The following is a 24971-nucleotide window of genomic DNA, read 5'->3' as shown; positions in this document are numbered from 1 at the left end:
TCCATTCCTCCACCAACTCCTGCGAGGCCCTCAGGATGCAGAATCGCCAAGACCTGCTCCTCCCATGTTGTTAGTTGTGGGTGAGGACATAGCTCCATCTTACTTGCAATTGAGGTGTGCTGCACCTGTGATCCAAATAGCTGTGGCTCTACCCGGACGATTTCCTCCACCATGACCCTGAGCTCCTCCTCCAAGAACCTGGGCTGTCTTTGCCTGTCTTTGCCATGCCATGGGGTGGTGTAGGTGATGTGTGGGGTGGTGTGTGTGGTGATAAGTGTGGTGATATTTAGTGGTGTGTTGTGTGAGGTGCGTGGAAGTTGTGTGGGTGATGGTGTTATGTGCCTGTGGATGCTGTTGTACTTGCTGGTGGTGTCTCTCTCTGTGATTCGTTCTCGATTTTTGGTAGTAGGGGTTTATGGGTGATGCCGGTGTGTGTTTTATATTGTATTGGGTGTGTAGGAGTGGTGTGTGTATGTGTATCAGCTGTGTGTATTTGGAATTGTCCTAGGTGGATGTGTTTTGTAAAAGTGTGTGTATTTTGAGCTCGGCGGTGTGTACTCCCAATGGAATACTGCGGTTGAAAGACCACTGCGTGGATTAGTGTGTCGTGATAGTTTGGCCGTATTTCTGTTGGCGTGACGGTGTCGGTTTTGTTTTCACCTGTTTATCACTGACCTTTGGTATGGCAGACTTGTGTGGGTGTCTGAATTTTGGCGGGTTCCGAGATGTGGGTCATAATAGCTGTGGCGGAATTCCGCAGCCGCGGCGGTGTTTTGGCGGTCTTCTGCACGGCGGTAAGCGGCTTTTACCGCCAATGTTGTAATGACCCCCTAAATGTTCTATCAACTGTTCAGACACAGGGATAGAAGTTCAGAAAAATAGTGATGATGAAGAAGAAAAGGCATCTGCAATGATGGTTAATAATGCCTATGAAGAATACCCACTGATTTAATTTTTCCCAATGTAAAGGAGGAAGTCTGGGATTTGACAGGAAAGGAAGTAGGTTTGATTAAGGGAGTGGAGCCAATTAAAATGACTTTGAAGCCGAATGTAGTTTTTCTGCAGCTTCTACAGTATAACATGGCACAGGATGTTTTGATCAAAGTGGCACAAATAATCAGATACTTTTTAAAACAAGGAGTTTTGAAAGAAGTGCTGAGCAGCCCAGGTAATTCACCGATAATGGGTTTGAAAAAGCCATGTGGGAAAGTACGAGTTGTACAGGACTTGCGAAAAGTGAATGATATGATGGTTAAATGCTGTCCGATTGTGCCCAGTCCAGCAGTGATACTGTGTCAGATTCCTTGTGATGCAGAGTGGTTCACAGGGGTAGATCTGTCACAAGCTTTCTTTTCTGTGCCTCTTCATGAAGATAGTCAGTTTCTTTTTAGCTCAATTTCCTAGACAGAGTCTACAGCTGGTGCAGTCTTCCACAAGGGTATACTGAGTCACCATCATTGTTTAATCAGATCCTGAAAAAGAATCTGGAGTCATTGCAATTGCCATGCCAGTCGACTCTTGTACAGTACATTGATGATTTGCTGATTGCATCCAGAACAAGGGACGAGTGTAAACCATTTGGGAGAATTTGGACATAAAGGGGGTCATTCCGACCCCGGCGGGCGGCGGGTGCCGCCCGCCGGGCGGAAACCGCCCAAACACCGCCCCGCGGTCAAATGACCGCAGGGAGCATTCTAACTTTCCCGCTGGGCCGGCGGGCGATCTTCAAAAGATCGCCCGCCGGCCCAGCGGGAAAGCCCCAGCAAAGATGAAGCCGGCTCCGAATGGAGCCGGCGGATTTGCTGGGGTGCGACGGGTGCAGTTGCACCCGTCGCGATTTTCAGTGTCTGCCAAGCAGACACTGAAAATCTTAATGGGGCCCTGTTAGGGCCATGGGCAGTGCAGGGGCCCCCACGACACCCGTTCCCGCCAGCCTCTAACAGGCTGGCGGGAAGGGGGTCGGAATCCCCATGGCGGCGCTGCTTGCAGCGCCGCCATGGAGGATTCCTTTGGCCAGGGGAAAACCGCCGGGAAATCGCCGGTTTCCCTTTTCTGACTGCGGCTTTACCACCGCAGTCAGAATTGGCCAGGAAGCACCGCCAGCCTGTTGGCGGTGTTCCGTGGTCGTTGGCCCTGGCGGTCAATGACCGCCAGGGTCAGAATGACCCCCAAAGTCTCACCTGTGAAATTGTAGTATTGCCAGAAGTCAGTGAAATATTTGGGACATCAAATTGAGAAAGGGTTGAGAAGAATTTCCAGAGAAAGGATTACTATGATTTTGCAGAGGAGTCCTCCGACTTCACAGAGAGATGTCAGAATGTTTCTAATGGTGGGTTATTGTAGACAGTAGATTCCAAATTTTTCAGAGATAGCCAAACCTTTGCAACAACTGACCAATTAGGAAGTCACTGACCACATTACCCTGGATGAGGACCAGATGAAAGCATTCACTGATTTGAGAGAGAGTCTGTGCAGAATTGAAAAAGAAAAAGATATTGAGGTAACTGAGCAGTGTACAAAACCGAAGCCTGACATTAGAGACACGCGTTTAGAAGAAAATGACCAAATTATTTTTGTTGATGGTTTGTGTCTCAGAGATGGAACAGGCACACTGAGAGCAGGATATGCTGTGTGCACAATTACAGGCACATTAGAGGCCTCATGGCTTCCAGGTGTGTATTCTGCACAAGTGGCAGAATTAGTAGCTCTTACTACAGACTGATAGTCAATATGGATTTGGAATTGTTCATGATTTTGGGCAGTTGTGGTCGCAACAAGGTTTTATGAATTTAGCTGGAACTCTAGTGAGAAATGGCAACCGGATAAAAGAGCAATTCAGTTACCTGAAGAAATTGCTGTGGTAAAATGCAGCGCACATCAAAAGACGCAGGATTACATTTCTTTGGGAAATCGATATGCGGATCAAATCGCAAGGTTTTGCACATTGAACTGTATATCATTTAAAGATAAGTGGGAACTAATGCCTGAAGAAGAAACAAATTGTGCAAATTTTGCTTTGAAAATAATCAACACATTAGAGGAACTGAAAACGTTGCAGGAAAACACAGACAAAGAAGAGAAAAGGTTGTGGTTGAAGTTCAAGTGTGTTCAAAGACCAGATGAGATTTGGGTTTCTGAGGAGGACCAGATGGTGCTGCCAAATAGTTTGTTGAATTAGATGGCCAGATACCACCATGGCCAAGCACATATTGGAAGGGATGCTATGGTTAGATTGTTCAAAGTTGATTGGTTTAACCCGAAATTCCGACAAGCAGCAGAGGCCGTATGTCATAGATGTGTAATATGTCAGCAACTAAATGTGGGAAAAGGGACAGTGGTGAATTTGAGCCAAATTGGAAGAGCAGGAGGACCATTCAGCAGGATGCAATTGGATTTCATTGAAATGCCTGCATGCAGTGGACTGAAGTACGTGTTGGTGATTGTGTGTGTGTTTAGTCATTGGACTGAAGCATACCCTACACGTAGGAATGATAGTCTCACAGTTGCAAACCTATTGCTTAGAGAATTGATACCACGGTTCGGATTTCCGATCTCTTTAGAATCAGATAGGGGAACACACTTCAATAACGAAGTGATCAGACTCTTATGTGCAGCACTAAACATTGAGCAGAAACTGCATTGCAGCTACCGTCTGGAAGCATCAGGACTTGTAGAGCAAATGAATGATACACTGAAATCAAGAATTGTTCAAATGTGTGCCGCAACAAATCTGAAATGGCAAGGTGCATTACCCTTGGTGTTGATGTCAATTCGAAATATTCCTGACAGAAAGACAGGACTGTCACCCCATGAGATTCTCATGGACAGAGTAAAGAGACTGCCAGCAATTCCAGCAAATGCTCTTGTCAATATTACAGAAGATATGGGGGGTCATTACAAGCTTGGCGGGCGGCGGCAGTAACCGCTGTGCGGCCGCCAATGCGGCCGCACTCCCGGGGACCCCATTACGACATCCCCGCTGGGCCGGTGGGCGCAAACCAAGTTTACGCCCACCGGCCCAGCGGGGATGAGGCCGCAACAGAGGAGCCAGCTCCTAATTGAGCCGGCGGTGTTGCGGCCCGCGCGACGGGTGCAGTAGCACCTGTCGCGCTTTTCACTGTCTGCTATGCAGACAGTGAAAAGTTGGCCGGGGCCCTGTTAGGGGGCCCCTGCACTGCCCATGCCAGTGGCATGGGCAGTGCAGGGGCCCCCAGGGACCCCAGGACACCCCTTACCGCCAGCCTCTTCCTGGCGGTGCAAACCGCCAGAAACAGGCTGGCGGTAGGGGGGTCATAATCCCCAGGGCAGCGCTGCTTGCAGCGCTGCCCTGGCAGATTATCACCGTCGGGGCTAAAACGGCAGGAAACCGCCGGCCCCGGCGGTGCGACCGCGGCGCTACCGCCGCGGTCGTAATACGGGTCTCTGTACCGCCAGCCTGTTGGCGGTACGGACGCCACATTACCCCTGGCGGTCTCTGACCGCCAGGGTCGTAATGACCCCCAAGGTGTTGGACTACTGCAAAGTTCTGGCTGATGTGGTTCGATCTTTCTCTCAGCAGGTGCAGGATGCTACCCTGCTACCCATTCATGACCCAGGTCACAATCTGAGAGCTGTAGATTGGGTTGTCACCAAAAAGCATGTTCGGAAGACTTTCTAGAGCCACGTTGGAAGGGTCCATACCAGGTGGTGTTGACAACTACGACAGCTGTAAAGTGTGCTGGACAACCTAACTGGATACATGCAAGCCATACCAAGAGAGTGTTGAGTCCACAAGAACATGAAGAAGTGTTGTTGAGAGCACCAACAGCAGTGAAACAAGTGGCTCTTCCTGAGTGAGAGCCAGTGCAAGTGAGCCTGAAGCTGACCCACAGTTGGTGGAAGATGGGTCAATTACACCAGTATGAGATGAAGGTGCAGGACCACAAGAAAAGGAGTAAGAGCCTAACCCAATGGAGGCGACTGGTGAACCGAGCACAGGAGGGGTTCTCCCAGAAGTAGACGGTGCCAAAGCACAAGCAGGCCAATTTCCAGACCTAGAAGGGAAAAAAGTTGAGACGGATCAAAGTCATAGTGATCCGACTCCTCCTGTACTTGTTGCAGGTCCATCAAGAGAAAACACCACAGCTAAAGGAAAAGAGAAGAGTCCAATCTTGAAGAGATTGTTGACAGAAGGAACAAGGAAAGGAGACAATTGGCCTGAGTCACAAATAGGCAAGAAGACGGAGTTAGTTATAAAAAAAACCAATAGAGGAAGAAGTGGACACTTCAAGAAAAGACAAACTAAGTGAAGGAGAGTTAGCAGGAGAACGAAGATGGAAAAGAAAGAGAGTAGCAAGTTGAAGATAAGCAGGTCGTGAGTGGGCCTATGCAGCGACAAGTTAATGCCAAAATGAATTAATGTCCTTTTGCTGTGACAGAGAAGTTCTGAATCAGTATTTTGATGCAACCTGAAGGGAATCAATAGACTGAGTTGTTGAGCTAATCTGAAGGAGAAATTAAAGAAAAGACTTTTCAAATAAACCCGGAAAAAACATTGACAGCCTGATATGACATTTGAAAACCTGAATATGACAAGCTGCTAACCGATTTTGACAAAGGAAGAAAGGGGTCCTTGTGTATGAAATTTAATTGTTAGAAAGAAGCACATTTTTGATTTTTCCAATTTTTTGATTTTTTCCTGTTGCACCTTACTTAAGACTTATTACTGCTTTCTGATTCTTTACAGATCATGGATGAATTAAATACTATTGTTAAAAATATTAGGTATTGTAGATATTTGAGTGTTGGAATGGCAATTATGTGTGGAATAATGTTCGAAATAATGATTGTGGGTATGTCTATTAATTAGATAAAAGAAGCTGCTTTTATTCCTGTTCATGAGACTACTACACTAACAGCTTTAGAGAGGTTCAAGTTAGATGAGAAATATTTGCATGATTATACTAATGCCCGAGGAGAGCTTTCTTCTAATGTTTTCTATCGATTATTGAATAAGTATGTGGAGACAATGGATGCAAGGAATTGTCTTGTGTGTATGCAAATTCCTTCCTCTGTCGAAGAAGGGGTTACATACCATAGTTTGCCCCTAACCTATGGCATAACATGTAGTCTGCTATTAACCAGATTCTAAACCACGAGTATATTCAATATTTCTACTCAAATTATGATGTTGTATTTTCTTTTGTTCCTATTATTATATAATTGAGCAAAATAGCTAAAGAACATGATATAGTGTTAATTAGAGGATTCCTCGAGCCAACATTAACTTTTGGAACCGTTTAGGCTCACCGTAACAATTTGACTTGCTTATTAACCCCGTTGGAAAAGAGCTTTATAGGGCATACTGATGATAGAAGAAAGGCATTAAAGGAGAAATTAGAAAAAGGTTTGGAGAAAAGAACTTATAGAAATGACTATGCTTACACTGCTATTAAAACACAAGGGAGATTAGCTTTAGATGCATTACATGTGGGGAAGCTTTGTATATATAGACCAAAATCACACACTGACACTTTATTTGTGGGGACGAGTGAGTATAGGCATGTGTTTTTGTTTCAGAGTAAATGGACATTTATGTTGAATGGTGCGGACCCTGTGATTCCTGGGATATATTATATTTGTGGACTTAATACTCATTACCGTCTTCCCAGAGGATGGTATGGGACGTGCTATTTAGGGATAGTTTTCCCTATGATTTATCAGATAGATGATTTAAAGAAAATACCGAAGGTGACTGAATTACATCAAGTGCGACAAAAGAGAGAAACCGCTCCTGCAATTGTAGGAGATATTTTTGGGGCAATAATTCCTTCTGTAGGTGTTATTTTGAATGCAAACAAGATACGAAGATTGTCTACTATTGTGGATAATATGCTGACAAACGTTACGGGGGCAATACTACTATTAAATACTGAATTGGCCGCAGATAGAGCTATGACGCTTCAAAATAGGCTTGCTTTAGACATAATTTTAGCGAAAGATGGCGGAGTCTGTAAAATGATTAATGTTCGCCACTGCTGCTCATTTATTCCTGAGAACGATAAGGAGATAAGAGACTTACTTACTAATTTAACTAATTCAAGCAAGGATATGAAATAATTGAAGGAACCAGGGGTTTGGGAGAAGGTTGGAAATGGATTTGCTTCTGTGGAGAATTGGTTTAGTCAAATTTGGAATGGGGCATTGTGGAAAATTGTCCAGGGAATATTAATTGTGATTGTTTCTATATTAGGATCATGGGGAACATGCAAATTATGGCAAAGAGTAAAATTTAGGAAGGGTAGAAATGATCAGAGGAGGGAAGAACTACCTAGGAGACAAATGTATAGGGAAAGTTCCAGAAGAAGATAAAATCCATCTGAACCAAATTTGTGAACTGTTAACAAGAAAGGTGTGATGACATATTTAGTCATCAGAGGAGGGACTGATGGAGCAGATATGCTAATTTAAGAAATTCTAATGATTAATATGTGTTTGGTTATGAGAAAACTGTGTAGAGAAATTAACATTAGAAAAATAAATGTGTATAATTGAAAATGTGCCCACAGGGAGTGGACATCATGTGTATTAACAGATGCTAAAATAATGAGAACATTTATGTAAAATATATTAATATATAATAACTGGATGTATAACCTACATTTTGTGTTAATTTGAATTCTCAACTTAGCCGAACTAAAGGACTGTTTCACTGGGCCTTGCCTGCTTACAATGTGAAGACTCGACAAAGCCTGCGAGGACTGGAAAACCGGAGTAAAGGACCTTGAACTGTGCAGAGTTCAGTGGCTCTACTAGAACATTCTGCAATCTGCCAGCGGACAGGAGAAGATGAAGACAATTTGATACAATTATGTGCAGTGTAGGCTAAATGCACTATCCCAGGACTTGAAGAGTAGAGGCACTGACTAAAGACTTGTATGCAACAATTTTGTTACCTGAAGAGCCGGATGATGTTCTCATCACAAGAGAGACCAATCAAATTTATGGAATAGGAATGCCGATGCAGAAATAGAGATTTGGTAAATAAAAACTATAGGTTAGAGTCATAACTTCCGATGAGACTAACCAATTAGCAATTAGGGGGCGGACTGGGAGACCCAAATAAAACCGCCATGTTTTTTTTTGCATTGCGAAAACCACGAAAACCATGGCGGTAGGGAGGGTCAAAATGCAGCCGGTGGTACAATAGCAGCCTCCAGGCTGGAGATTGTTATCTCCAGTCCGGTCGGTAGCTGCTACAGACATGGCGGTAGGAATGGTAAATTGGTGGGTTGGCTGCACCCAACCCGCCAATGTCATAACGTGGAGGTATGTACCACCACATTATCACCTACTGCTGAGGTCATAACGACCCCCATAATGTATGCTTGGGACCCAAAGGGTACATGCCAGAGAGCAATCTGTAGAGAGCCTAGAAGAAAAGGTTGGAAGGCAAAACTAAACTCTAGAATAAGCTCCACTCACACAGTGGTGGACAAAATCAACATTTTGGTAATACAACTAAAAGTCAAACAGTTCATAATAAAGGATTTTAGTTACTTATCTTCTAATACAGCACACTAAAAAACTTCTATACCAAAATAAGTCCATTAAATTAATTAATCCATCCAGTATGTAACATAGGGTCCGGTGGATGGGAGAAAATCAACTCAAATAGGGGAAACAACAATTGTGCAAAGAGGCCATGTCATGGGCAACACAGCTTTAATAAGCCATCTGTGCTTTCCTTTTGGACACTCTAAAAGGCTGTGCCACCTCCCACAACAAGCCGGTACACAAAACATGAAAAAATAAACATTCTTTAATGTGCTAGAGATTGTCTGGAACACAACCCCAAGACACATCACCTACAAGTGCACTATCCTTCCTGCCTATAAGCATCAGCATTGGTATAGGGCACCAAGTGGAGACACCAAGTGCAGCATAACATAACATAACATGTGGACTTGCAAGGAGAGTACATTCAACCGAAGAGGTCACTTGTGCTAACTGCCATAATTAATGTTGTTGCGAATGGATTACTTGTAGGGATAAGCATGCACCCACCACTAGTAATAAGGCCACCACCACAAAATAAGGTTCAGTCAAGGTCTCAACACATTAGCCCCTGGCTCAAGCTTTGGAAGCTGAATGCGAGCAGGCAGGCTTTCTTCAGGAGATGGTAAGTAAAGAATTTAAATGCACCAATACAGAAAATAAGTACGACACAACACACAATAAAAATTCCACACCAATTTATAAAAATAGAACATATTTGTATCTTTAAAATGACACACAAATGACAACAATCCAATCTAGGGAACCAGAGATATGCATTTTTGAAGATTAAATCAAAACATGCTTGCTAATGCTTAAAACCTAAAAGCACCAACCGAGGACATCTGGTAGTGCTAGACCGGGACCAAGTCACAATTTGAGACCAACTGCGATGGATCCCTGCTTGAATACACTGAGTGGGAGGCCTTGGTCAAAGTCTTACCTTTAGAAATAGGGCCAGATTTAGCCAGTGCCAAAACTAGCAGCACCTTGCAGCGCCAGTTTTGAAATGCAGGGATGCATTGTATTTACAAAAATACGGCACACCCCTGCATTTCCCCCGTGCCAATACTAAATTAAGCAGCCTGCACCAATGCAGGCATCCTTGCAATGGTCCTTGGAAGTTTGGACTACAGTTCCCACAAAGCACATGGCCAAATCCTTAGAAGTCCACTGGACCACTCCGGGCTGGGGACATTTTGATAGACATGGAGGAGGGGAGCTCTGTTAACCTGTTGCTTTCAAGGAGTCCACTCCTTAATCCTTTGGGAAGTGATGCAAAGTCCTCAGGGCTGTAGTTCCTCGTGTGCAGCAGGAGCAGTCATTGAGAGAGCAGTCCTTTAGGGTGGAGACCAGGGCTCGAGCAGGGCAATCCTTCTTCTCCCTGTGATTTTAGGCAGCAGCTCTAAGTCGCTATGCAGCTCTCACATATTTATTCAGTGGGCTGGGGGGACAAGCAGGTGAGCACCCCTGTCCAATGAAATGCAAGGTGCCTCCCAAAAGCATGGCAGCTTCCTCCAAAAGGTGGCATATTCTTGTTCCACAAAGCACTGCATTTTTAAAATCGAAGATGGAGGATTCCTACCTGGCAGAGTAAGACTTGGCTAAACCAACCTACTGGTGTGGCTTATTTCCATTAACACACCCCCCCCAGACCATTTGCAAATGTAATTCCTTGCTCTGCAATCTTGCTGGGGGGTACAGGGTTAAGGAGTTGGCCTGGTTGGCATTCCTTTTTATCCCGTTCTCTTTGAAGCCCAGTTTGATTTACCCAGCCTCCTTTCTGGCCTGTGCTCTGCAGCTGTAGAGCTCCCCCATCAGCTAATCTCTGCTCTCTGCAGACCACTTATCATCTTATCAAAGCAGCATGGCTAAGCCTATTAAGACTGGCCCATCAGAGAGGATCGTAGAAGGCTGAATTTTGACTCACAGAAAAGAAAGTCTTATAACTTCTTTTCAGCAAGAGTTATGATAAATTGAACAGTGACACATTTTGGGATTCATCATTACCAATGTTTTGCGTCCTTGAATGATATTTCTAGCTCCTTCATAGCAATATTCATACTCAAATAAAACATTCCAATGTTAGGCTATGGAGCTATATATCTGCAATGGGGAAAAACTAAATGAGCAGTTTTCCCTCACCAGAGGATTTAAGGGATCTTTTTAATGTACCTGCTCGTAGCTACATGGCATCTCACCACCTAGGGGAGACATTAGGGGTGACATTTATGTAAAACTAAGATAGAATATAACTTTAGAAAAGCCTTTAACTCTAAAGTTGAATGTGCATATATTTTACTTTTGAAGACAGTCTGCAAAGCAAAACCGCCTTTAAAAGTAACAGCAGGCAATACAGCAGTGCACCTCCCCGCCCTAGTATATTCTAGGGACTTATAGGTAGTTTGAATCCCCCTAGCCTTATTATATACTAGGCATTACAGGGGTCTGTAATTGCTTTTTCATTGGATCACTGTTCCTGGGCTTGGCTAGCAGAGCCCAAGGCACAGTCAGGGTCAGTTACCATCAGTATCAGTCAGAAAGAATTAGGGTGAACAGGGTTAAAAGGATTACTTTCTCACAAATGTCTATTGAAACCCATCTGAATAGTGCTAATTTTATGAGACTCATCAGATTTGACTATGCTTATGTCTGAGATAGGAAAACTCCATTCCTGAGCACATAAGAAAAAATGTCAACCTTCTGACAGTCTGCAAGACTTTGAAACCCCATTCCTCGTCAATAATTGTACAATTTCTAGACATCTATGGTACAACTTTTGTTTCTATTATAATATTCTTTTTAACTATGGGCCTGATTACGACCTTGGCAGATGGGATACTCCATCACAAATGTGTGACGGATATCCCGCTCGCCATTTTACAAGGTCCATTGGATATAATTGAACTTGTAATATGGTGGACAGCCTATCCGTCACATTTGTGACAGAGGACCCGATCCGCAAATGTCATAATCAGGCCCTTTGTCTACATTATCCTATGAGGTTATCTGTTAAGCACTCTGTGGCCTTGTGGTTAGTTATCAATATATAAATACTTAAAACAAATATGTAACAAAAACAAAAATAAAGTGGCTGAAACTGAATTGGGTGTTGCCAACTGTTCATGAATAGCTCTTTGGAAAGACTGAGGCTTGTTCTTGTTTGCTGGTTTCTGAAGAATCAAAACATGCTTTGGTTGTTACTCAACGTCAGCTATCTTAATTGGTTTAACTAATTGTAGTTCCTTAGCTAAGGTAATTACACTTCTCTTTTGCTGCACGCCTAGGTTTAATATCCTGCCCTATATTTTATGACTAGAACTCAACTCTTAACATAGTATTTAAATAATTTATTTTCAGTCTTTTGGTCTTTCTCTCTCATATTGTTTTCTCTCTCTTTCTTTCTCTCATTAAGAATCTTGAGGTCTTCTTCAATGCATAAAAAGCAAGGGATGTTGTGTGCATCTCTGGATTGAGAGAGTTCCAGATTATGGGTGACTTCCCGAAAAGGGTCTTAAAATGCTTCTTTGTTTCTCAAATCAGGATGGTTCTAGGAACATGAACTGGGCATTACGAAGGGCCAGGCCATCCCCATCCCCAGATATGGTGAGTGCTTGTGCACATATTTTGGCGAACCACAGTGAAAAGGTTTGTGAGTATTGTATGCCAATTTTAATATAGTAAACTGGAAGGCAGTTGAGGGTGCGAGCACTGAGGTAATGAGCTTGAAGCATTTTAAGCCATGCCTGACATCAGTCTTGCTGCGTCATTGAAAGTTTGCTTTTGGACATCCCTGTTAGTAGGAACATTACCACAGTCCTATATTGAGAGGATTAGGGATTTTCACCACTGTTTAAAAATCTGCTCCTGGAACAAAGATTTGATATTTTTGATAAGTCTGAGTTTGTATTATCCTCTTTTCATTGTGGTGTTTGTATGCTTGCAGGGTCAGATTCCTGTCTAGAGTAATGCCAAGAGAATTGGTGCATTCAATAAATTTGAATTTGCAATATACTACGTTTAATGAGTCCAGCTAGCCTTGGACCAGGTTGAACTTTGAAAATGAAAGATAAGGAAGAATTTTGTTTTCAGTGTATTTAGATTTCAGTTGTGCAAGTAAAGCAGGCTTGGGTGCCTTTCAGAGTTTGGTCTAGCAAAAGCATGTACTCTTGAGATGTGTGTCCACTGAAAAGATAGAATGAGAGATTTGAGAGATTACAATTGTGGTAATAGGGTCTAGGTACAGGTTGAAGAGAGTTGGGTATAGAATATAACATTAAGGAACCTCTTGGTCTGTGGAAGCCAGATCTGACAGAGCCATATTCAATTTCATTTGCTGAGATGGGTTTTTCAAGTATGATGAAAGCCAACTCAAGACTGTTCCAATTATCCTCCATTCTTCCTTTAGGATGTTGTGACTAACTGCATAAAATGTCACAGACATGACAAGGAGGATGAATTGACATGAATCCTCTTTGTCTAGCAGGCATCAGTGATCACATGAATAGCTATATTTTAATCTTTTGCAGTTTTATACAGCGCAAGCTTGACCCAAAGGTACTGGAACACTTTACACGAGCACCAGTTACATTATACAAGGTCACATTCATTTTTTAGGCACAGAAAGATTAAGTGAGTGGCCCAGCATTACAGGAGGTTGAGCCAATGCCAAAACTTGAACCTGGTTCCCCATTTCCAAGGTTGGAGGCTGGCTGTAAAGCCCCACCCTCTTTCTATACTACCATCCATTTTAAGACCTGATTATACATTGTCTATTAGTGGTCTTCAGTGTTTTGCTTGTGTTGAGGTTCTTATATATTTTTTTTAGTAGTTGTGTTACTTTTCTTTTTTTCAGACAGTTTGGAACATCACATTGGGCCAGTGAGGGGTTGATCAAGTGTGTCCAGTAATGGGTGGTGTGAGTTCTATCTCTTTTATTAAGGGGGCAAGGACTGAATCAGTGAATTGCAGACCTGCTCTCATTTTGGCTAGTGTCTTAATGAGATATCAGTAATTGATTGTCATTAACTCACTCACATCTGCATTGCATTTGGAAGGTAGCATTACACCAAATTTATTAGCAGGGAAAGCTTAAGCTTTTATACTTTTTGTTAGATAGCTTGTCACACCTTTTTTGATGTGTTTTCATCGATCTTGCTAGTTTGATTGGTGTTCTGTTCGAGAATGTTAGACAGTCTTCTAGTTTTCTTGTATGAGCTGAAGACCGAAGCATTGCCTCACAAACATTGCTTTTATCCCCTTTGCTTTCAGTGCAAAATTTGCCCACATTCATGGTTAAGGGGTTTTAATTAATTTTCATTCAACTAATGTATGTTTTCTCCTACCTTCATTTAGTTATTTATTGTACAATTACTAGGAATTGTTTGCTTTTTGCTTCTTTAATTTCATAGGTACTACTCCCTCCATTAGTTTAGTAATATTTTTATTGAAGTGATTAGTCACATGAGTCACTGCTTTACAGGCAAGGAAAAAGGCTGTGTTCCAGGGGTGGGCTTCCCGAGACACAGCATGTGAGACGGCCCATGGGGATAGGGTCCTTGGGGCCATTAATGGCTCAGGGAATGGGGCTGTGTTGCACCCTCTCTTTTTTATTACCAGTGTTCCTGGGGAATGGGGCCTCAGGGGCCTTTTAAAGGCACGGGGAGGGGGCCTCCACCCTTAACAAAAGAAGGGGGCCCTATCAGCTAACAGCATCTTCGGGGTCATTTGCCCCTCTACCAGAAATATGGGTCACCCCCACCCCCAGGACCTGGGCCAATCCAGGGGCTTTTAAACAAAAGCACAGGAGTCATTGCTTCTTTGTTTTATTTTACCATGGATTAGTGGATCCTTCATGAATTTGTGGCAAAATTTTAAAAATGCTTTTGGTTGCAAGCAGTCTTCTTCTGGACCCCACCAACAGACCTATGGGGTTAGGGTATCCCTACTGTGCCCCCTTATGTTTTTTTATGTTTTGTAGAACTCTGGATTGAGTCTTGAGTCCTAAAATTGCTGCCACAATTTTCTGGTTCAGGTGGTGGCTGTCAATCAGAATTCAGTTTGAGATCTGTCTGCTTTGTGGATCCTCCACAGTGTGATATATACAATTATTTTAACATAAATGTGTCTAAAATATCTAAATGGATTTATATCAAAACACAAAAAGAACTCTTCCTGGACCAAGACCTAGTTTCCTGCCAAATGTGGTGTAAGTCCATTCAGTGGTTTGGGCTTTAGCCGTGTCTAAATTTCCTATGGAAACATGAATGGGAAAATGCATTTTGGGACCCCCTTTTTTTCTCCACCCCCTTGCTTGATAGATCATCCTGAACCTTTCCATGAACAAACCAGTCAAATAGTAGGACATTTTTGGAAGGTTTAGTGGTGATTCATCCAATGGGGCCAAAGTTATTAGCAACACAAAAATCAATTTCTTATGGAAACACAATCCTACCAATAACTACCCAGTGGTGACCACCACTGGGTAAAATATAAGTTACACTATAATTAGATGTTTATTTCAGACAAGAACTAACATTTAAAAAAAACACTGAAATACATATGCTACACCTTAGTCAATTGACTATAATTTGCACCACCATCATACACTACTTATGGCCTCACATGTTACATGGAGGAGTACAATACTCCCTATGGATTTGAACAACATTGTTCTTTAAATCTAATAGTCATTGCATCAGAGATGTCATTTAACTTGTCATATAATAAGCAAAGCCAATCCCAGTGCATGAGAGCGACATAAGTTATAGTTCCTAAATTTGGAATAGTAACTTGCTATAGGGACCAGTTGTTTCAGTGTACTTTGATTGCTGTTCAAGGAGGTGGGCATAGAGCACTCTTACATTTTTGAACCAGAGCATAGTGACCGGGACAGTAAGCCAAGCTGTCCTCATACAGGGTTTTGATGGCCCACGAACAAGGCCAGGAAAAGTTCTCATACCTGTTCTCTCAGACCTCCACAACTGGTCTTCCCGCTGAGCATGATGTATCAGATTTGGTAATGGACACCAGAAACAGTTGTATTTTCTCTGCCTGAAGAGCACTGGTGTTTATAAGGTGGGTTGACCAAGGCAAATCAGGCATTTTCTTAGATTTTGATACCTAGCTCAGAGCTTATTACAGAGCATCCTCATCATTAAGGTCTCTTGGATTTTGGAATATTACTTTCTTTGGTTGATACCTTATGAACTTGTATCTGTGAGAAATCTCGGTAGTTGTGTAGGCCAGCTTACATTGTTACAAATCTGATGATTCTCTACTCGTAAACTACTGTTTCCCATGGTGATATCACAGATCTAACCAAAAGCTTGACCTATTGTGTTTTTAGTGAGGTTAATAGATGCTGACATGATTATGGTTGCTTGCTATGGTCTGAAACTTTTATAACTATTTTAACAGAAGTTAGACAGTCAAATGACATAATATAGAGCAACTCAAATATTCCTGAAAAGCCATCATAGTTACTCTCTATTCTTACCTATTCCTCAACAGACTATGGGGGTTTTTACAACTTTGGAGGAGGTGTTAATCCGTCCCAAAAGTGACGGTAAAGTGACGGATATACCACCAGTCGTATTACGAGTCCATTATATCCTATGGAACTCGTAATACGGCTGGTGGTATATCCGTCACTTTTGGAATGGATTAACACCTCCTCCAAAGTTGTAATAACCCCCTATGTTCCTTGAAACAAATAAACCCAAACTCTTCATTCTTCTCATATGTGCAATCTGTTATAGTATAATATTCAAGCATAGTTGCCTTTTTTGCAAAACTATGCCTATCGACTAACCTATTTCTGTTTACAAACTCCGAAAGTCCCCAAGGTGGACAACATCTGTCAACTAACTAGAATCCCAACCTCCCATGAAACTAGAACTTTAAACAAACTAGCCTATCTGGCAATATCCTTTGCTGTCTTCTTCACATCCACCCCAGAGCTGCATCACCTGTCAATTCCTGTCTTGAAAACATTCTTTGAAGGCATTCCAATTTTAATACCTCATTGATCACTAGATAAGAAATATAACTGTTCATGACCTGGATGGGCAGAATATGCAAAACACTTATATAATAGTGCTGGCGTGTCTGCGGAGGTCCTCTTCCTACCTAGGGGTCAGAAACCACAGGCGCACAGGTGAGACACCATTACAAAGCTTAACCTTGGAGGTCTACTACATTTTTGGACTTGGTGATGGAGAGAGGAGTCGGAATCATACAATCACAAAGCATTGACATGAAACCATAAACAATTTCCAACACCATGAACAATTCAACACTAAATCAACACTCCAAACTGAATAAAGTTTTAAAGCTTTATTACAATCCTAAAATCAATGCCACGTAAATGGTGCACAAAACTAAGTTATACAGATACATTAAAACCAGAGGCTGACCAAAATGTTCGGAAAGATTCAACCTACTAATCAATACTGTTCAACACTCCACTAGAATGATATAGATTAGCAACAACACAATATGAACATTATTACCTGATTTCAAAGCAGATGATGGTGACATCAGTAAACTATCAAAATACAGTCTAACATTAAATTTCCACATTTCAAGTTTCAGAGCTGGGGCATTCCTAACACTAACCAAAATTGGAACATGCATGTGTGGGAACAGGCTAACACATGTGGGCAAAAGCAAGATAAAAGAAAGACAAGAATAATTGGGAAAAATCATCTAACTAGGGCAACTAACTCTAGAAATATGCTGGTGTAAGTGACTAAGCTAAGAAAAAGAAACAAGAAACCACATTTAGGTATACCTCGTCTGATGGGACAGCGTGCATGATGATTCCATAGGAACGTTCACATTTATCCAGCGTCAGTTGATAGCAGCATCAGGATGGTGCAGAACACGGGCTGCACATGGGACAGTTAAGCAGTTGTTCATTATGTCGTACGGCATATTTGTACAGAATCTGCATTGGACTATTGTGAATATGAAGAGCAAACTCATTAGGGGCTTAGAGAAGAGAATGAAATATCAGACTTAAGATAGATGTGGACAGAGTTCTGAAATTAGAGACAAGCATAGACTGACTTCAAATTTCCAAGTTTATCACTAGTTAAAATAACCACGATTGATTCATTGGTTCTTCATGTGGGCTCATTTTGAATGTCAGATTCAACATCCAATTACTGCAGATGGCAGCACCAATTTCTGATACTTTTAAGAATCTTCTCAGCAAAAGTGTGTTGTCTTTGGGTGACCTAACATGTGACTAACACAATTTTGTATTCTCCAATTATGTTACTTGCAGTTCCTTTCTCACAACACCCGATAAACTGAACTAATGTTCTTTCACATGAGATCTGTGAATTTCCTGTTCTGTTCAATGGCTAGACCAAATTCTGGTACATTGTTAATCTAAAACATACTCTTCTCATACAATACAGTAAAGCATTCAACATTACATTAGCTGTCTAAGGAAATAATTCAGGTCAGAGGTAATAGAATAAACAAGTGATTTTCTATTGCTGCTTGCAAAATTAACCTTCCAGGCCTAGTCAAGTTAAGAAACCTAAATGCACATTGATACAATTAATAGATCTATTGTGCATCTTAAAAATCATATCAAATATGCCAAACAAATTATTTGTTTGCAAACCTTATTCAAGTTATGTTAAAGCTATTTTTAAACATGCATTTATTTTTCAGTACACGTTAATGGAATCCATTTAATTCAATGTGAGTGCATTTAATTCATATTTATTTAATACTCATGATAAATTTTATTTCTACTGTTTCTACTTGAAAATAATATTTTCATGTTAATAGTTATTAATAATTCTCTCATTTATGAACGCACAACGTTTTCATGTTAAAAGTGGTGTCAAAATACAAATGGTGGTCACATGGTTCACCACAGTTCAAACATGCACGTTTTACATCTGACATTATTTTCTCTATTAGGCCTTAAAATGCAAGTAAATTCATCATCATATGCTAACTTCTATACCACTAATTTTTTAATAAAATGTTCTCTCTCTCAACATGGTTTGGGGTCAGCCAGGCTTGAAAACCACCAAATCTCATGACCTGTTAAAGAGCATCCTAAGGAGTTCTCAGGCACTAAACTGCTCTGATCCCCAAACTCACAAATTAAGCCTGTTGCAAATTGTGTTACTGGTTGAGGGGGCTGGAACCCTTCTCAAGCAGCAGCCACAATATCAGCCAAGGTGAAGTCACAATCGAACCCCAAATTAACCTGTGCTTAAACCTCTGGTAGCTTTGCACGAGCAGTCAAACTTAACTTAGAGTCAATGAGTAAAGTATTTTGCAGCACTTCAGACAGTAATAACATGAAACAACAATACAAGAAAAGTCCCACATCAACTTTGAAAAATCCACAATGTCTTAGTAAAGTTTAATAAATTATTTGAGATCAAACCACAACAATCCAATCACTAGAACTGGAGATATATAATTTAAAAGATTCAAGTAAAAATAGTGTCTAGAAGCCAACGGTGTTTATCTTGTTGCGCTATGCAGGACAAAGTCACAAGTTCAGGGCAACTGTGATGGAGTGTGGCCCGGATAGAGGGACAAAGTTAGGCTTGCTGAATGAAGTAACTTAAATCCTTGTTTGCAGAGTATTGTGAGATCCACATCGAGGATGTCACAGCAGTTCCAAGGAAGCTGCGGGTCTACAATATGGAGTTCTGCGTTATAGTTGAGGTATGCGTCAACAAGGGGCTTGCCAAGTGAAGTACTGGATCAAAGATGAATTGCACACCAAGAAGCTGAGGAGCTGTGATGCGAAGTCCTGCATTGTTGTCGAAGACGCTTTCAACAAGGAGCTTGAGAGGTGAAGGCCTGCAAAAAGGATGCATTGGCAATGTCAGTCCTGAGGAGACTGTGGGCTGTGATACAAGGTTCAATGCTGGGGATGCATTACGCTGCATTGGTTCTGCTCACAGGACCACAGCTTGGCTGAGCACCTTAACACCTACTTCTAAGAGTCCAGGAGTGGGGTAGCACAACTCGAGGGGGCAAGAGTCACAGAAGATATAGTCAAGATGCTTTGTTCAAGGTAGTTAGAGCTTTTTTCTGTTTCTGAGACTGTGAACTGAAGGTCAGCCAACTAGCCATTGGAGTCACTCTGGTAATCCTGGGTTCAGGATGCAGGTCCAGCCCTTCTGTCTCAGGCAACAGGGCAGCAGAGTAGCAGTCCTTCTGCCTCAGCCGACCAGCAGTACTTCTGAGCATTTCACAGGTCCAGAGGTGTACTCAAGAGTTGGATCTTGAAGGTTCAATATTTCTACCTGGTGCCCACGTTGAAACAGGAAACAATTCTGGGGGTTTCCAACCCCAGAGATGCTTGGAATTTTCTGCCTCCCTTCCCTGGCCCCACCTTGTTTGGATAACAATAGACTACTTTCAAAACATTTTGGCAGTTGGGTGATTCAGGTTACAAGCTGCAGGCACCAAATGGTTGGAACAAGAAAATATCAACCTTCTATTTTTTTTTTTTAAATAATACACCTTAACTGACACTAGTTAAAGGTGTTAACTTGTGTCAGTTAAGGTGTATTATTTTTTAAAACTATTATAGTGGCCTAGTCTTACTGACTACAAATAGGCCCACCACTTTTTAGTATTAACCTTCTAAAAGTGACATTTTTAAAATTTTAACTTAAAATACGACTTTACCATAAAAAATTACCCATGAGAGAGGTAGGCCTTGCAGTAGTGGAAAACAAATTTAAGAGTTTTTCCCTCCCAGGTTATGTAAATGTTATAAGTACATACCCAACATTTTAAATACACTACGCCCTGCTCTATTAGCTATTTAGGGCGTACCCTAGGGTGATATATGTATTTAAAGAGGAGAATTTAGATGTGGTAAAAAAAACTTTTTTCCATGTTTAATGAGAGTTTAAACTTCACACACAGGCTGCAATGGCAGGCCTGTAACATGGTTTAAAAGGCTAAGGTAGGTGGCACAATCAGATCTGCAGGCCAAGTAGTAGTGTTTTATTTACAGACCCTGTGCACATGTAGTTTCACTTTACTAAGGATTTTACTAATAAATTAAATGTGCTATTAGGGTGTAAGCCAATTTCATCATGTTTAAAGGGGGGAGCACCAGAAAACATTTGGGGATGACCCTGCAGAAAGGTACAACAAAGGTCCTTTTGGCAGACAGCACAGGTAGATAGAGGGGGCCACTCTTACTGCACAGGTGAGATAAGTAGGTAGATTAAGTGCAATCACACAAAGGGTGGGGTGGGACCTTGCTCCACACAAAACACATTTCTGCTCACTGTCACTTTAAGCCCTAACCCTAATAGTGAGGGTAGACATATTCTGTTTATGGGTGGGAAAGCTTTACCCACCTAATAGTGGCATACTTCGTCTTTGGCCAGTTCACCCCACCAAGTTAAGATAATACTAATGTGACAGTCTCAACCATAGTCCCAAAGGAGAAATTTGTCTTGTGTGGATCAAAATCCCACCCCACCCCTTGTAAGACTGCATTTAGTGAACTAGGTGATTGTGGGTTTAGGGTTTTCTCCAACCTCACTATTGTGATAACACAGGAAGATGAAATGGCCTTCACAATAAAGCTGAGTGAAATAAGAAGGCGCTATGTGTGCTCTGCCCCTGGGTGCAATGCAAACCCTGCATTGCTGATGGCAGGACACTAATAAGGGCCAATCAGGATGGGTACAGTAATGCGCACATACCTGTCAGCACTTCCCATTTCCTACTATGGTTTACATGGCGCTACAGATAAGGTAAGATGAATCAATTGTGAAACTTCACCAAATCTTTAGAGTGTGACTACAAGCACACAACCCTCCTGGAGGAGATATGATATGAGAATCCAAATACTACTGGGTAGGTTACACATGCACCATGTCTGTGCTGTTTGGTGTGTTTCACGTGTTTACATGTTTAAATGTTTTAAATGTAGTATGTCTTGTACTGTTGATTGTGAGAGTACTTTAGTCTGATATTCACGAGTACCGTTTCCCACGAGTGGGTGCAGTTTGCAAATAGGTGGCACCACACCCACAAACAACATATATAGCGGGCAATTACAATTGGGGGCTATGATAACTATTCCTCTCTTGCATTTCCACAAGTATCAATGACCGACACCATAAATGATAGGTATCATCTCATGACACACACTAGTAAGGTGAATTGCACCATATCAGAGAGCATGTATTATTTATGCTTTCATTAGAGGTAGTCAAACAAGGAGTGGCACCAGAGAGTCCACCTTGGTCCTGAAGAGGAGCCTAGAGGCAATGCTCCAAAGCATGTAGACTCGGTAGTCAGGTACATTACATCTCCCATTTCCACAGCCCGTTTTTATTCATACCACTTCCAGAAAATCAATTAAATCATTGGAATTACTAGGAGACAGGTATTTTTAACTCACCCAAGACCCCACCACTCCTATCCCTCCTGTGATTCACATTGACGAGACTACATCAGTGCTCCCACGTATCCCGTAGGTTGTAGCACGCCCCGCTCCGTAGCGGAATGGGAAGAAACCCAATGATGAAGCATGTCACCAAGGGGTAACCCTGTTGGGTGAGGGTTTTTAGAACAGGAAAATCCTTGTTCCTGCCCTACTGTGATAGTTCTTTTAGCTGGGACTCTTTTGTAATGTTATATAGACTATAAGGAGGAAAGACCTAGCCCGACAACCTCCTTCTCGCTCTTTCTTTTTGTAAATTGGAACATGCCAACTGTATGACTTGGGAAAATTCAGAAGGTTTTTGAATGCAGTGACAATTCTTAACTTGAAAGGCCTGCATATGTATAAATTGTATTGTAATAAATTGGCTTACGAAAAGACTACGTAACAAATTTTCTATCACTGTAATTTGCCTTAAAAACCACTTTTATTGATGAAAATTGATTTTCCATAATTATGCTTCAATTAATATTTGTATATATTTCATATACCTCTACCTGAAATTGTGGGTAAACCACAAACTGGATCTTCCAAGCACCATACACTACAGAAACAATAATTCAATTTCCTCAGCAGAGTCAAGTTGTGAGGTGACTCCATCAGAGAATAATGGGCTTTTGTGAGCATTTGACCTGCTAACAGATCTAGGACAGGAAGGACATCCTACCATAGCTTTCTTGTAAGGAATTTGGAGTGAAGTAAACAGTTTTGCAAATGGTGTCCCATTAAAGACTGGTAGGAAATATCAATGTAACATGTTCGAGTAAAGTGGACTGTCGTGTGAAACTCCCTTTCAATGGAGGCCTACTGTAGGTCAGCTGACTCATGTCACCCCAAGGCATGACCTGGGCCCAGGAAAAGAATAACTTTGGTTCCCTGGGAAGGTAAAGGTAGATGCTCGTTATAATTGGACAGACCCTGTGTGGGAATGCAGAGCCTCATAAAGTTCACTGGGGTATTGCCATTTTGAAAGGCTGCACAACAGGTTCTTTCCTCACACTCCTGTCTGTGCCCTGATACCTTAGAAGTTTTGAGTGTCAATTTAGTAGCTTTAGGTTTGATCAGGAGGGAGAATCCCGAGCAATACACAAGAGTGGGACTGGGAAGAATTGTGATTTCTGAAGGACGTTGACGGGTTCACAGAAGAAAGATATAACATTGGTAGGCACAATATCCTGTTTGTCCCATTCAGACTACTTGATAGCACAGTGTGAGGCTTCAATGGACCATTGAATCCAATTATCCAAGTATCTGGCCTTATGTAGTCTATGGCTCCTAGACACCCCTAGCTGGATGACTCTGATCTCCATAAAATTAACAATGGTTGAAGGGAGAAAGAAGAGGCAGGGTAAGAAACAAACCTGTCTCGGATTGAGAAGATTTTGGCGCTACAATTTCTGGTTTAATTTGCTTGGAGTTTTTATGCCAGAGTTCCCTCTCTGATCTTTTCACACCTAACCTGATGGTTTCAGCAGGATCTTATATCCATTCTATCAGGCCTCTTAGAACCCTCCCTGGTCAGAAAGTCTTCCATCACAAACAACAGTGGAGCTGTGACTTGCATTGATTACTTGTTATGATTGCTCATAATCCTAGATTGGCCCAGCGGGCCCTGTGAAACATGTCTTGTAATGGGAGTTTCTAGGCCCATGGGGATTATGAGTAATGCAGAAACTCTGAAGGCTTGCACTGCTTTCCCTAACAGCTGCTTTACTAGGGCAAAAGGGCTGTGCCGGCCTCCCCTACCTCAGTTCTTACCTCTTACCTTTTTTTACAATGTGAATGTCCTGAACTGTGCAAACCTTCTCACCCTCGCTCTGTGTGAGGTCAGGAAAAAAGCAGGCTCTTTAGAAAAACTCAGGCGCTAGTGAGCATGTGCCTGCTTTTGCAGGGCCTACCTCATTTAGCCCTGTTCCTCTGTGCCCTGCAAGACTGCAAGGCCACTGTCTCCTATGGCGCAGTGCAGCCTTGCATATTGAAAACATCATGTATGCTTTAGACTTCAATCCTGGGTTTCCCGAAGCTGTTTGTCAAACAGCAAAGGTGCACTGTGTATCAGTTCAACCCCACCCATTCTCCAAACTTGTCAGTGTGGAGTGGGAACAGGCCTCTGTGGCCCCAACTCATCCTGGGAGGAGTTGGGGAATGTGTGTGGAGCACATAGGGCTATGGACAAAGAAAACAGGAGCCTACAACTTGGTGATTAGCACAAGTGGGGGCAAACAAACAAAACAAGCATTTACAATGCAATGGGTCTCGCGTTTGCACATGATAGAGCTGATCGCGTTGTAAACTCCCAACCCGACTTTTCACCTATCGGTACAAAAGTGCATTTATGTACATAACCCGAAAAAGTTAAATTAACTATGTAAAGCGCTCAACTTCTGCCAAGCAAGATCGCGCTCGTAAATTAGAGAAAAAGAAGTCCACGAGCCCGATGGAAAACAGCGAGCCTCGCATGTTTTCTGTACTTGGTCGCTGTGCTCGAGGAGGGCTAGCCACCGGAAAAGGCATGACGTATATGTGCCTTCGACTAATGAAAGCAAGCAGATTTTATTAGGTAAGCCCACAAACCAATAAAAAACACTGACGTGAAGTTGACAGGGCTCCGAGCCCTTTTCTAAATACTAAAGCGTCTCGCTGCGATACACATGCGCGAGCGCATGCAACGCAGGCTCGACCCTAAAAACAGGCCTTGAAAGAAGTCCCTAATGAGCCCAAGTGGAAGACTTATGAAGTTGGGAGCATTCTTGCGTTATGTGGCTTCTGCTCCTCTTGTGTGCATTGCTACACCATGCATGTACCATAACTCACCACAAGGACCATTTAACAGTAGAAAAAAACTAAAAACTTGGCTCTTGCCTGATTAGTATCTTTCTCCTACAATATGACCTGCTGTATAGGTGCCACATACACTTTTGGGAAGCGTACATTCCTAGCTCTGTGCTATCCCCTTGAGGTTGATTGA

The sequence above is a fragment of the Pleurodeles waltl genome, chromosome 1_2 (genome assembly GCF_031143425.1).
Source record: "Pleurodeles waltl isolate 20211129_DDA chromosome 1_2, aPleWal1.hap1.20221129, whole genome shotgun sequence".
NCBI classification, from domain to species: Eukaryota; Metazoa; Chordata; class Amphibia; order Caudata; family Salamandridae; genus Pleurodeles; species Pleurodeles waltl.
This window is presented reverse-complemented; position numbering follows the sequence as displayed.